General features: G+C 34.5%; 1 protein-coding gene across 4 annotated transcripts in view; it reads right to left on the reverse strand.

The window, feature by feature from the left end:
- The window catches only part of RASA1 (RAS p21 protein activator 1), a 142227-nt gene that overhangs the window by 68122 nt on the left and 57673 nt on the right, over nucleotides 1-16432 (reverse strand). The gene's annotated exons all lie outside the window — the stretch shown is intronic.

Below are 16432 nucleotides of genomic sequence, written 5' to 3' on the forward strand. Positions count from 1 at the left end.
TAAGGGATACTCATGATTCCATTCTCTAAAATATATCTTTTATCATCAAAAGCTCCTAATGCTTTCTTATTTAACTCTTCTGTATATAATTGATGTTTATAACTTCTTATTGTATTCATTTTTCTGTACTCTTCCTTCTTTAAGGTTAAACAGTTGTAATCATGTTTAAAGTTTATTGTTTCCTTGATTATATTTTTCTTTATTCCCTTTAGCTTCTTATCACACCTTTCAATGTTGTTATTATCAATATACATAAAAGCATAAGACTTTGATCTCTAACCCACAAATTCACTCATGACCTTTCTACCCAACTCATCCTTAAACTTACCAATAACCTTTTTATTCTTTAATAAAAACAACATACTATCAGACTTATAATTACTTGTATCATACATGTCAATATTATCAATCATATCCTCATATACAACACTTGTCTTAATTTCTAATATAAAACTATATATATATATATATATATATATATATATATATATATATATATATATATATATATATATATATATATATATATATATATATATGTATATATATATATATATATATATATATATATATATATATATATATATATATATATATATTGTTGTGGTTGACGAAATTCGCAAACCACCATTCAGGTCCCTGAGGTGAGATATCTCTGTAAGTATATGTGTAGTTAGGCCCAAACCCGTTGTTTAGAGGGAATAAATGTCATTCATTCGGGCTGCGACCCCTCTAGATAGCCGTTTTTCTTTTACTATCTTTATTTTGGACCAGCAGCCATTACTACCACCACCAACCACGTCTCAACAGCCATCACACAACAACCACCAACCGCAACGCCGCTTCACAACCACAGCCACGACCTTTACCATCACAACTCGCCCTCGCAACCATCGCATCACCGTCATTCCGGCGCCGCTTGTGGGCACCGATACTGGACTCGTGCAGGGCGCGCACCGAGCAGCGGGTGCAGAAACACCACAGCCTTTCCGAAGAAAACGGATCAAAAACGACTCACGCCCACTTCTGTTCCGTCCTATCGGCGAGCGTGGGGCGATTTGGCCCCGCCTCCAGGTGCGTTGGAGTAATATCGCTATATGCAAATTCATGGATCAAAAAGCATTCACGCCCACTTTTCCTCGATCCAATGGGGAGCCAGCTAGAGGTGAAGGGTCGAAGGTAAAGGGTCGAAGGCGAAGGAGCGAGGCCCCGGGGGCTATAAAGGGCCGCGTTCGCTCGCCGAAAAGGCAGTCGGTGGAGTTGGGAAGAGCCAGTCAAGAGAGGAGTCGGAGAAGGCAGTTGGACGGAGCTGTGGAGAGTTGGAGAGGTGGCGACGGCGAAGGCGGTCGAGGGGGTGCTCGTGTCAGAGTCGGGGAGCTGCGGAGAGGAGAGGCCGGCAACGCGACCGAGGTCGTGGTGGAGACACTCGTCGCGGGACCCGAGCCAGGGAGATATCCTCCTTCCCCCGAGCATCAACAACCCCCCTCCTGTTTCCCCCCACGCTGAGATAGTGCGAGAAGGGGGCCCCGTTCCCACCCCATTCCAGACACTGTCCGCGAGGCCCGCGGAGTCGGGGCGCCACCGCCATTTTGCGGCTCATCATCAGACGGGTAGGCCCGACGCGGTCTCGGCCCCAGGCCCGTCTGCCCCCATCATCCTTGAGGGTGGTCCTTTTCTTTTGCTTTGAGTATGTGTTGTCGGCGCCGTCTGTGAAGTAAAACTGTATGTGTTGCCATGTGCTCGGTAGTCGGTTAGCTCTGCATTGTGTCTCACTTTTACATTTGCTTTTTGTGTATTATTGTGTGTTTCTTCTTCTTTTACATTTGCTTTTGGTTTAATTGTATATGTGTGCTTTCCGTTCATCGCGAAATAAATGTGCTTTATGTTGAACTGTTTTCCCGTTTCGCTTCGTCTTTTCTCTAATTGAATCTCCATCTTACTTCACGTAAAGGGTTGGTCGTGGGCTAAAACGCCCGATAATTAATCGAACCGTCCAGGTTGACGATAACACCGCTCGGTTATCCCGATAGTACGGAACGGGTCGCTTAAAGTGGCCCGTGTCCGAAGTCGACCTGCGGCGAGGTGCGATCGCCCGGTCTACCCTCCGTGTGGGTACTTAGGTAGGTCGAATTTGGCGAGCAACCCTATCCCACGCGGGGGGCCGATTGGCACGATCGTTGTGAGGCCGAAAGGTCCACCCGTGACTGGTTCCCGGCGTTAGTCCGAGAGGGTCACGACGGGATTGTCCGTCCGGTGGGCGACGTGCCGCGATTCGAGTTACGTAGCCGCTCGCACGCCGGCGGGCGCGAATCCGCAACAATATATATATATATATATATATATATATATATATATATATATATATATATATATATATATATATATATATATATATATATATATATATATATAACAATGACACATTATCCTTATACTTTGATTTTAAATTATCATCGTAATAGTCAGACATTAACGACTTTGACAAGTCACGAATTGATGTTCCTATATAAATAGGTTTATCCATTTCAATAGTCTCTTTTTTTCAAATGAAGAGCACAAAGGTTCTCTGAAAACACCTCCGCTCATTCAAAACTTGGTCTATTACTTAACTTTGAAGCCTGTTTCCAAGATGTAGCAAGTCTTATGTTTTGTCGATTCCGAGCATTTTCCATAGTCTTTCCAAATACAGCATTATTCATTGATTTATAAAAGTCCTTCTCAAAAGTTGTTTTGCTTCTGTTCTCCTTTTTGTGTTAAAATCAATATATTTCTTCAACCAATGACTTAAACAAAGTTTCAAAATTCGATGAATTTTTCTCACTCTCAACCCAGCAGATAAATATTGTCTCAAGTTCCTTTGATGTAAAACATAACTTTCTTTATCATTTAATGTTGTAGGTGGTTTTTTTTGGAGATTTACCTTTTATATTGAATGACTGTTGATAATCACTTAACCATTCTTTTCTTGGACTTTATCATGGGCATAAGGTAGGTCTTTATGTTTGTTATGAAGTTCTGGATATTTTAAATCAACCTCAAAATAATATCCAACTTCAGCTTCATCCAATTCTTTTTGAGAGGAGACAACAATGTCTTGTAAAACTTTTTCATAATGTTTTTCTTTAACTCATTTAAGTTTTCCATAAGGTAAAGATTGAAACATAGCCCACCCATACAAATTGTTAGCATCATAATACATCAGGTAAGAGTTGTCCTTATTCTTATTATAATCAGGACGATATTTGTTATTTGCTTTAGCATATCTCTTGAAACATACTTGAGATATTCCTCCTCTTTTACCCTTCTCTATCATGAAAAGCATATCTATATCACTGATTAATTCCACATTTTGTTTTGTCATTTTTAACATAGCACTCCAAGCCAAACCCGGGGCTGTGTAATAGTGAACGGGGTCTAATCCATAAGAATTTTTATTATGACAGACTGTTCTAAAAGTTTCAAACACATCAACCAATAACAATACATCAGTTTTAAGATACAAATCATGATATTCTCCAAGATTCTTTATATTAAACTTCTCCAAAACCTTTTTAGCTTGTGTATAATCTCTATCGGAAATATGAGTTTTATTTAACTTTCCATAGAAACTTTCCCTTGAAACAAGTTGTTTCTTTAAACTTCTAAAATGAATCCATATAGTCATACGGATATATTCCCTTTTGTGATAAGAGATCAATCTCTTCTTGATTTGAGAAATGTGATTTAAGATTCGGTAAGTTTCTAATATTTTATGCTAAGTTAGATAATGGACTTGACATAAACTTGTATGTGTCAAGAAATCTGATATGGGTTATGGGGGATGTATGAATTGTTTTTGTGAATGAGATGTATTTTTGAACTGTGTTAGGAATGGCAGAAATATCTCCAGATGTCTTTGAAAGTTCATTTATAAATAGATGTGTGTCATAGTGAGCATTGTGAAGAAAGACAGGAATAAAGTTTGGAGGCTTGTAATTAAGATTACAACGGGAATGAGCTGAACCTCTATATTTACCAGTAAGATGACAGTGATCCCTAACCTTGATGTCTCCCTCAATTTTCTCCTCACAAATATGAAAGATACTGTTCTTTCTAAATTCCTTTTTCTCTCCCTTTGTTAATGACATTGGTTTATAGGTTTTAGCCATTATTCTCTTCGTCTTATCTCTCCTTTTGTTAATGACATTGGTTTATAGGTTTTAACCATTATTTCTCTTAGTCTTATACAGTCTTTTCCAATCATCTTAAAAACTCTTCTGAGGCATCTTCTCTTCTATAAAGTTCTAACTTGTTGTATTCATCACCAATAGATGATTTGATATAATAACATAAACCACAAGGAGTATGTTTTTGATATTTATTTGTGTATGATTTCTTTGGATTTGGAGAAACAGTATCTATCTATTCAAGGATACTTTCAAAATCAGCATATATCACAAACAGATGTTTTATAGATTTGTTAAAATCTTTGAATGATATGTTTGAACCTGCTTTTGGTAAATTGATTATGGTTGATTTTTGATGACTACAATATTTTGAATGTTGATTTCATCGTTCTTTTGTGTGAAAGGAGTTGAGACATCTCTTACAAGGATACGTTTTACATTTTCTCTTATACAGTTGTGATTTGGTAAATCTTGATAAATTTTTGATGAAAGCATAATGTGATTTTCCTTTGAAGTAAAGTAGAGAAGGTCAATGTGTGTTTCATCATTTTTATAGTTGTTTGAAATTTTTAATATCTGAACTTTGTTTGTATCTGTTAATCCATATACATTAACAGATCGATTATTCATTTTCTCAAATTTAGGAATATCTCTCAATGACATTGGAAACTTTAAAACTTTAACATTTAATGTATGCTTGTATTTCTTGTAATGTTCAACCCTTTCAGGATTCCATTGTGGAGGATGTAAGTGAGCAAGAACAGACCATAGAAAACATTTATTATCTTTGTTTTGAATATTAACAACCGCTTTCTTAAGTTTTATCTCTTTTGGTAAATCAATATAAGAAGAAGCTTGAAGAGGATCTGATTTTCAGATGTGTACATCTAAAAAGATTATTTTTGTAAGAGTAAATCCACTACCTACTACAGTGTTATCAACATCTTATTCTTGTCTCTGGAGTTCATCGTAAACATCACATCTTACAAAATCTTGAAATCATGAGATAAAGTGAGGGTTTGTCCTCATATAGGGAGCAGTTTCGTTACCATATTGTTGTATGACTATATTCAATTTTACTCCCATATATAAAACTAAAACGTTTTCATTTCACTTAATGTGTTTTTAATTATAGTTTCAATACTTTGTTTAACCATGATTTCCATGATTGAAGATGGTCCAGAGTCTTGAAAGCGAAACAATCTTATTTTTATATGCCCTTCAAATGTCCCATCAGTGTTTTCAATGGAGAATTTAGTGGCACCTTCCCTTTCTTCATTGTTCTTGTGTTTGTGTGATTGAAGGTGTTTATTATAATAATAAAAATTAGAATATCATTATTACATCTATCACAATGTTTTGTTTCTTGGTCAAGTGGAGATATTTGTCTGAAAAGATTGAATGTGTGTTTGTTGGTTTGAAGGTGTTTTTTGATAACATTTATATTCATGATTACAAACATCGCAGTACGTTGTATTCACCATATTTATAGAACAAAACTTTGCTTAAAATAAAATTTTCTTGATGAAAATTTTGTTTAATTTATAGGTGAATCTGTGCTTAAAACCATTTTATCCTCCAACTTTTTTCACTAAATAAATACAATGCATCAAGACACAAAAGACAAGTTCCAATCAATCTCTTCATTTGTAAAAGATACTGAGAAATATGTCGAGGATGTAAAATTGAACAAAGATAAATATAACAACTATTGGATAAAAACAATTATGGTGAATAATACGAGTTCTTCAATTTCCTTCAGTGGAAGGGCTTTTTAGTATATCTGGAAGAACATCAATTAAAGTAGCTCTAACAAAAGTTTCTCCTCTCCTTCTGGCAATATATTCAAAACTAGAAAAAGCAATGAAACAAGAAAGTATCAGAAAAGAAAAACCTTTTGGATGAAGCTTTCGAAAGAAAAGATAAGACCATCTGTAATATGCAAGGACAAATTTGTATTTTTTTTCAACAACTCTAAAGATGTAAATCGTGATGAAATAAAGGATGTTAATATATCAGGTGAAATGACATTTCGTTCAATAGTAGTTAAATATCATTTTAAAATTCCCTTTAATATAAAAAATGTAGTAGTTGAATCTGTCAATGAAAAAAAGTATATAGATATAGATGGTAATGTTTTTTCTACTAATTAAAAATGAGTCATTATTCAACTGAAGATTTTGAAGATTATGAAAGTGATGACAGTTATGATACCGAGAGTTTGTGTTCAAACGATGGTTATGAAAGTAGTTTTATGGATGATTGTGAAAGTGCCGAAGATGAATTTTAGTTTAAGTAAAGTTTCACTTTATAAATATGAATAGTTTACGAGATTTTGAGCGTCTTGAATTCCCTGATTCTTCATATGACAAATTTGAGAATTGTCCTGCATGTGAGAGAGTGGGATTAAACACAGTCAAAAGCCTCTAAACAATGTATATTCTGTGATTATCTTCTAATTAATGATAATAAAAAATATAAAAAGGAATATAATTCTTTTAGATTTACACCAAAAATGAATTACTGTACAAGATTGATTAGAGAAATGAATGTAAAGTATGAGGGTGATAGCACACCTTTCCTTACAATGGAAGAAACTGAATGTATTCGAGAAATGTTCAAAGGATTGTTGTTATATATTATTCACGATTGTCATTTTCAGGGAAATATCAACACAAGATATTGTATAAATAAAATAATGGATTATCTTGAAATTAAACCTGAACTTAGGATAAAACACAGAGTTTCCAAAAAAGCCGATAAAAAATTAAATAACCTGTTTTCCAGATATATAAATTAATGATTTTTTACCCATTTGGGAAAATAAGATAAAATATAACAACCATAAAAATCTTCCAAATTCATTAAGATGTCTCATAGTTGGTTCAAGCAGATGTGGAAAACCCTGCTTACTTTGAAAGATGCTCCTTACTCCCAACTTTTTATATTACTCGCATAACCCGCGCACTGCGCGACATGTTGGGGTGGGTGTGTTTGAGAAAGGAACTGATGCAGAGTATCAGTAGTAATTTTACTTTAATGCAGTAAGTGGAATACGATTTCATTGTTTCAGAACCATTTTATTTACTTTTTTGTACCATGCACCTCATATGGTCTTTGAGATAATGTAAGCCAAATATCACGTTACTCGAGCGCAGAACAAAGTCGAAGATAGCGTGACAAGAAGCCACAAACTCGGAAATAATATATAAGATGATAATTTAATAATTTTCACAAAGTCAAGTTTTCAACCTGAGTATCAACTACTCTCACAAGGTTTTAATGCTGGTCTTCAAAAAGAAGATATAATAGGTTTATTTAAACTTCAAAACAAACGAAATGATTACAACATTGAAGATATAATACAACTATTTTGTGATACACAGAGATATAAAAAGAAATCAAAAACTGAAAACTTGTATTCTTAGTGATAATACGGATTATATACCTTCTCCCCAAGATTTGGATAAATCAAAAAAGAACCTCGTTATCTTTGATGATTGTGTTAATGAGAGAAACCAAACGGTAATGGACAGCTACTACACAAGAGGGAGACATTCTTCTTGTAATTGTATTTATCTTAGTCAATCATACTTTCAACTCCCTCGTTGCTCAATAAGAAACAATGCCAATACTTTCATTTTATTCAAGTTAAATTCAATAGATAGAAACAATTTTTGGAGAGACAATTGTTCTACATTATGTAGTAAAAAGGAATTTGGGGATTATATGAAGCACATGACTGAAAAATATAAATATATTGTTGTGAAACAAGATGAGATATTAAGGGATATATTTACAGATATAAATGACAACTATTATTATAAATATTGTGGGTAAATCTGCTTCTGGAAAAAAAACTTTCATAAATCAAGGTTCTTGTATAGTACAAATGAAAATATTGTAAATTTGTTTGAAAAACACCCCGTGATGCGCATTGTATCGACAACAACGAGAGCAAGAAGACCTGGAGAAGTAGAAGGTGAAGATCATTACTATATTTCAGTAGAGGAACATATGCGATTGAGGAATGAAGGTCAAATATTTGAGGTGGTTTCTCTTGGTGCAACAAAATATTCACATTGAAAGAGTGAGTTAAAGAAACTAAAATCTGGTGATCTTGGGATATTAGAAACTAATCCAGAAGGAATGAGACAAATTATTAAACATCTGAGTGGTAATGGGGTTAAAATTTTATCATTCGGTTTTGATGTTGATGAAGAAACTCAATGCAAACATATGAAAAGCAGAGATACAAGTATTAGTGAAGAAGAAATTACAACTCGTAGCAATGTTAATAAAGAATTTGATGAAATATTTCAATAAAAGGATTTATTTGAACACCTCTACTTTAATGACGAAGAAAAGGAAAATTTCCCTGTTGATCTTTACAATTCATTAAATGATATTTTCCAATAAATAAATGGATGTGAAAGAAAGAGCAAGAAGATTTAAGGAACATCAAGAGTTGGTTTCAAAAGTTGTAAAACAACAGGAAGACATAAAGAAGAAACGCAGACAGAAACTAACGGGTGAAGAAGCATTTGAAAGAAAACAAGAGAAATTTTTTTAACCACTTTTAAAAACTTCCCAAGAAAAAATTATAGATGTTTCCACAGTTCCCACAATAGAATATACTCCTAAAAAACTTCAATGGTTAAAAGATTTTAGTCAAATGGTGGAGGAAGAATTAGAGCATATAGGAGAATTAGAATATGATGATGAAGGATTATTTCAACAACTGGAAGAGATTAAATCAACCACCTGATTATATTGTGAATGCTCTTCAAAACAATGAATATTCAGCGGATTCAAAAACCAAAGCAGGACTCATTGCAACAGAACAACCAGCAATATTTCATCTTGTTCAAGAAAAGGTATTGATATTTAATGATTAATTAAAGTTCTTGAGTTGTGCTCACCCCCCTGCTAAACCAACCTCCCAGATTAATGTTCTTCTCACAAAAGATGGAAGACAAGGTTCAACTGTGAGGGATGAATCAAAGTATTTTGATAAACCATTGGATATGAAAAATAATGATGATAGAGTAAATATTGATCTGCTGGACTCTCTTAATTTTCGGGTTAGTCTATCTGGTAAAAGTAGGAAGAATGAGGAGAAACACATTGTTCAGGCTTTAAGTATCCTTGGTTCAGGTGTTAGTTTTCTTCCAAATGACCCATCACAATGAGTTAATAGACTGTTATTGTTGTAAGGTAGTAAGAAGGCTGAAAATAACAATTGTTTTAATGAAGCATCAGCAATTTTCGACCAGTTGATGAATATGAAAAGAATTAATAAATGTCAATACAAAGACATTTTATCTCATATTAAATAAGATGAGAAGCACAATCCTTAGTTTTGATTTCACAACAAGCGACCACACATCTTCATTCCCATACCCACAACAACGACGCAACAAAAGAATATGAGGCATCTTTATTGTCCATGGAAACAAATAAAACCTTATTTAATATCACCGAGAAAAATGACAAGTGGATACAAAACGAGAACAGTTTCATCCGGAGCATATGAGATTTCTCAAATATATTCCAAAATTGCTTGTCTTATGAAAGAACAGGGCGATGAACCAAAAAATATTGTTATAGATATTCTAAAACATACTTCAAAATCAACAATTAAACTTAAAAATAACTACAAGGTTGATTTCCCAATCGATAATTCAATTAGAGAGTTATTGGGTTTCTCCTCAAAAAAGATTGAAACTAATGGGACTTTTTCAGTGATAATGTCATTCAAATATCCTCAGGCATAAATTCGGTATTAATTCACTGTGATTTGATTGATGGCACTTATAATGATGGAAGAGAAACAATTACAATATTTTCATTCAGTACATACTCAACTCCAATTGGTTATAAATTCAATGTGGAACCCAAAAATCTGGTTTATCTGCCTGTGTCAAGAAAAACCATACACAGAGTAAATTTTAGGATAACCGACCAAGATAAACGCATGATTTCTTTTAATGGAGAAGTTATATCCATCAGAATTCACCTACGTGAAGTTTTCCAATAAATAAATACGATGGTTATTGTGAGGAAACAAGAGTTGAGAAAATATAAAATAATTACAGGGGATGGGATGTTCCTTTCCCCATACTACAAGGGTAAAGGTATGTATCTTGGTAGAGGATACTATAAACCAAAGAGACAAAGGGGTGTCAGACATCAATTTAGAGGAGATGGGATAATTGATACTCTAATGGGTATAGGTTCAACTATTCTTAAACATAAAGACCTAATTGGTTCAACTGCTTCTGCTGTGGGAAATGTAGCAGGTGCTATAAAGAGTATAAAAGATGCCCAAAAGCAATCTCATAAATTACAAGCAATAAAAGAAATTAAAAAAGGCAAAACTCAGTTGTCTCCCCAAGAACGAGAAAAAATAATTCAAATACTTGGGCCAGGGTTTCAAAAGTTTTAACATCTTTTTTCCAAAATAAATACAAGTATGGAAGCAATTGATAGTATCTATGATTTGGATGATACCATTGTCATCTCAAACTCCACTAAAAAAGATTACTTCAAGGTAAATGCAATAACTGGAACAGACTGGAATTCAAATGGAACAAAAAGTTTTGAAATAAATAATCAACAAACTTCTTTGAATCTATCCGAAAGTTTCTTGTTGTGTAAATTTACATTCACTAAGGCTGCAAATAACACAAACGCTACACTCGTAAATGATTTATTCTGGAAAATGTTTGATAGTGTTCGTTTGTACATTGGAACACAAGAAGTTGAAGCAGTTGATTATGTCTCTGCTGCATCTGAAATGATTAAAATTTGCACTATATTCATTCAGTGATAGAATGGGAAAGGGGGCTGTCAAATGTTTTATTCCTGATATGTCAACGGGAACAAACACAGACCCTGGATATAGTCAAAGGAAAGGAATGTATAATGATGATACAAAAGCAGATAATAGTTTTACTGTGGGAGTTCCTCTTAAAGGTATATTTGGACTTTGTGATCATGATAAAGTTCTGTATGGTCATAAAATTAGATTTCAACTTCAAAGGAATGATTATGAAAAAAGATTACTTTTTGGTCTTGGTAATGCTTTTGCTGCTCAGAATAAATTTGTAATTGATTAAATTAGTTGGTGTATTCGTGAATATACTCCTAATCTTAAAACAGAAGAGATGTTGAATAGAAGACAACTCAAAGAAGCCACTCAAAGAAGCCACTCAATGTATTATACCTTAAAAGAAGATGTCAACACATTAAACTGAACCAAACCACTTCCACGTGGAATTTGGGTGTTCTGGAAGGAAAGCCACGATATCTGTCGATCATTTTTTTAAACCAGATGGTGATATTGCTACTGATAAGAATAATACATTGAGTGATAATGCTAAGGTGAAACAACTTCATGTTTCTCGAAATGGAACATTTTATCCACGAGATAGTTTGGAAATTAATTGGGAAAAAAAATGATTATGCTGAAGCATACAAGTCTTACCAAAAGGTATGTGAAAGCAATGGAAATAAAGAACCTATTTTGGATATGACAGCATTTAAAAGTCTGCAGACAATGTATGCGATTGACCTAAGTGCTCAAAAGGAAACTATAAACTCCAATCGAGTGGATACTTCCCTATACATTGAAAGAGGAGAGAATGAAGAAGTTGATACATATTGTTTGCTTTTGGAAGAAACGGAATTGCAGATCAATACAGATAATGGTGTTATGATTAGTCTCACATAATTTTTTTTGTTAAATAAATGAATGATACAGTACCAACTGGGGTATATTTTAATCAAATCAATCTTCGTAAACTATCATCTTGAATTCAAAATCAAAAGCCTTGTACGATTAACGTTAATACAATTCAGAGAAAAGGAGCAGTAAGAATTGATGTTTTGCTCACAAGAGAACAGGTGAAAATCTTGAACGATACTGGCTCACTTAAAATTAAAATGGTAAAACCAATGTTGAAGAAATATTCAATAAGAGAGACGAGTGGAGGATTTCTCCCATTACTAATTCCTTTATTTTCTGGTTTAAGTGCGGCTGGAGCATTGACGGGTGGTATTTCAGCAGCGGTGAAAACTGCCAACAAAAGGAAGGTTCAACTGCGGGCTCAAAAATAATTGGAAAGACATAACAAAGAGTTGGAGAAACAAATTAGTGGAAGTGGTGTAATTGTAGATTTTGCTGAAAAACTTGAAAGTCTGCCTGATAAAGAGAGAATGTTAGTTGGAGATATGCTTTCTTCTATCGCACAAGCAGGTGTAAAATTAACTAAAAGGGGTAATGGATTATATCTTTCTAATAAATAAATGAGCATTGATAAATGGTTTGAAGAATTTGGAAAGAATGCAACATCAAATTTAGAACTTGTAAAATATTGTAAGAAATTAAAAATTCATAATGCGGATATTTGTATGAGAGATGAATTAACAAACGTGTCGAAACATACAAATAATATTATTATGAACTTAGAAGATAATAATGGAAACGGTTCTCATTGGGTTTGTATTTTTAATAGTCAAGAAAAATATTATTTTGATAGTTTTGGTCTTCCACCACCTGTTGAAGTAATAAAATTCTTACGGAATGGTGTTTATTAAACATTTCAAGTCCAAGAATTAAATTCCAAGTGTTGTGGTCAATTATGTCTATATGTGTTATTTCAACTCAACAAAAATAAATTTTTTAATTACATTATTTTTAATCTAATATAAATGACTTATGTTGGAAAAGATAGTTCAACTTTGGTGTATCCCAAGAACTGGATATTGATTTATCAAATTATTACGCAAAGGAACAGGCTGAACGACAGAAATATAGTATAACAAAAAATATTTATATGAAAAATGCTTATAAATTAATAAATTATCCAAGCCCGACTGATGCGAATGACTTGGTGAGATTAAGTGATTTATCACAATATATATGCTTAAATAAAACGGCGGCATATTCCAAAGATACAGAAGTGTTGATTTTATCTCCGGGTCATACAGAATTCACAGTTCCAATTGAAATAAAATTTTATAAAGAAGGGCGTATCGTTTGTATGAGAATAGAACAATGAGGATATATGAATGATTTAGGGTATAATTGGTCATTTAAAATTGACCTAGAAGACCTGGAAAAATTAAATCGGTCTCGTAAGGAAGAATATTATCCACCTGGTGCCGAGAATGAGTATTGTGGAAGCATGATTCGCAAACAACAAATGAAAGAATTTAATAAGGGAAAAGTTAATAATGGTTTTGCCATAGTTTAGATCATGAAAACACAAATAACAGGATTAATTATAATAAGTAAGGAAATACAAAATCATTTAACGATGGGAAGATGGGGGGGGGGGTATTTCCTGTCATTATATTAATCTGTCATATATTTCTAATACATAAATGACAGCAAGAAGGCTTCAAGAAAATTATCATTTCTGTGTCCAAGCATACCTTCAAGAAAAGGATATTCGGTATTTTAATAAATATGTTCTACAACATAAGAATTTATGTTTTTTTTTACATTTTACAATTTACAAAATTAAAAATTTTTATTTTGGATACAGGAATAACAAGAAATCCTGATGAATAAATGTATGATATTCTATGGAGTGTAAGTGATTCAAGGATAGTAAGGGACGAGGAAGGATTTGAAGAAACTGAGACAAAGGAGGAGAGGGAGAAGAGAGAGGAGGAGAGGGAGAAGAGAGAGAAGGAGAAGAGAGAGGAGGAGAGGGAGAAGAGAGAGAGAAGGAGAAGAGAGAGGAGGAGAGGGAGAAGAGAGAGAGAAGGAGAAGAGAGGAGGAGAGGGAGAAGAGAGAGAGAAGGAGAAGAGAGAGGAGGAGAGGGAGAAGAGAGAGGGAGAGGGAGGAAAGAGAGAGAATGAGGGGGAGGAGATTGGGACCATACTCTGTGCAGAGCGTTGGTGCTGCTTAAGCAGTCTCCTTGGCTATTGGGCACAATCCTGGACGGGTCGCTACTCCGACACAGTATACCAGCATGCTAGCACTCATTTTGCCGACCCCAGAAGGATGACAGGCTGAGTTAACCCCACCTGGTATTAATTCAACAGCTGAGCGGGATTTGAACTCAGGACCCGAGGATCCAAAGCCCACCACCCTAACCATTAACCCAACACCAGGCATAGAAAATGAATAAATATAAAAATATGGAAACCAGGGAGATTAAAAAAAGAATGGAGGTATTACAGAAAATAAATAAATCTCAATGCACCGAGGAGGAAAATAAAGAATTGACAAGTCTATTAGAAATATTTGCGTCAAGCCTATTAACATCGCTTTCCTTGGTGTGATTGACTTTAAAGTTTTTCATTTTTTTTTCTTAAATAAATGGAGGAGACAGTGGAAGGCATTTCTAAGGATTCTTTATGTTTTAAAAATTAAGATTCAAATGTGCATGTTGGAAACTAAAAAAGTTTTTGCACTCTGGAGGAATTTTTCTCATACATAAATGAGTTATTGTCTCAAATGTAAAAAGAAAACTAATACTAAAAATATCTCATCTTTTAAAAGTAAAAATAATCGGGTTATACAAAAAGGTACATGTTCGGTGTGTGGCTCAAAAAAGTCAATGCCCAAAACACAAACGTGGGGGAGAAATACAAAAGTTTTTTTATCAGGAAGTAAATTTACAATGACTGGAATACCAGGGGAATTATATCTACCAGGGTATTCTTTCTGTGGTCCAGGAACAAACTTGGATAAAAGATTAGATGAGGTTGACAATCCTAAACCGTGGAGCAAATCCATCAATAGGGTTGATGAAGTGTGCATGAGGCATGATATTGATTATGGAAATATCACAACGTTGGAAGAAAAGCATGAAGCCAATAGAGAAATGTTGTATAATTTGTCTCTGATACGAAATCCAACGCTAAGAGAAAAAGTTGATAGGTTCATAGTGAAGAAGATGATCAGTGCTAAATTGAAACTTGGGCTTGGCAATTCAAAAAAAAAAAACTTATAGGCTCTAATGATATCATTAAGATTGAAGAGCAATTAGCTGATGAATTACATAAACCAATTATCACAAAGTTTCAGAGAAGGAAGGTTTATTCCAAGGAAGTTGATTATATCTGGTCCGCTGATTTGATTGAACTCAATAATGATAAGGGGTACAAGTATGCTTTAACCGTTATTGATTTGAGGAGTATATATGCATGGGCCGTCCCTTTGAAAAACAAAATGGGAAATACACTCATGTTAGCCTTCCAGCAGATATTCAATAAAAGCAAGAGAAAACCTAAAAAATTGTGGACTGATGAGGGTACAGAGTTCTACACCAAAACATTTATGAATTTTTTTTTAAAAAATAACATTACATTAAACAGTACCTTTAATGAAGGAAAAGCGGATGTTATTGAACGCTTCAATCGCACTTTAAAAGAGAGACTATATAAAAAATTAACTCAACTCGGTTCTCAACAATGGGTATCTTTAATTCAGGATATTGTAGACAAGTATAATGATACGATCCACACCTCAACAAATACTAAACCATCAGAAACATTTACAAAATTAGAATATGAAAAAGAGATTAATGTCAGAAAGCCTAAGTTTAAAGTTGGTGATATAGTAAGAATGTACAGGTGGAAATCTCATTTTGAAAAAAAGGTTCTACTAAACGATGGACAAATGAACTTTTTTAAATCGTTGATGTAATAGATGCAGTTACTTGGACCTATAATGTATATAATTTAAAGGGGGAAGAGATTTTAGATTCATTTTATTCACAGGAATTGCAAAAGACAAAGAAAAATTGAAAAAAACCTTTAAGACAAAGATAAATTGAAAAAAAAAATTTTTTTTGGACTCCACTCACAAAAGCCACATCCACACAAGCTCCACCCACAAAAACCACATAATTAGTTCCACACATGTTTATTTAATTGAAAAATTTGCTCCACCCATCCACACAAGCCCCACCCACACAAGCTCCACCCACACAAGCCCTGCCCATCCACACAAGCTCCACCCACACAAGCCCCGCCCACCCACACAAGCTCCACCCACAAAGCCCCACCCACCCACACAAGCCCCGCCCACACCAACCCATCCACACAAGCCCCGCCCACACAAGCCCCGCCCATCAACACAAGCCCCGCCCATCAACACAAGCCCCGCCCACCCACACAAGCCCCGCCCACCCACACAAGCCCCGCCCATCCACACAAGCTCCACCCACGCAAGCCCCGCCCATCCACACAAGCTCCACCCACGCAAGCCCCGCCCATCCACACAAGCTCCACCCACATAAAC

Source organism: Eptatretus burgeri, chromosome 3 (assembly GCF_056783735.1).
Source record: "Eptatretus burgeri isolate ZD-2024b chromosome 3, Ebu_testis_v1, whole genome shotgun sequence".
In the NCBI taxonomy this organism is placed as follows: Eukaryota; Metazoa; Chordata; class Myxini; order Myxiniformes; family Myxinidae; genus Eptatretus; species Eptatretus burgeri.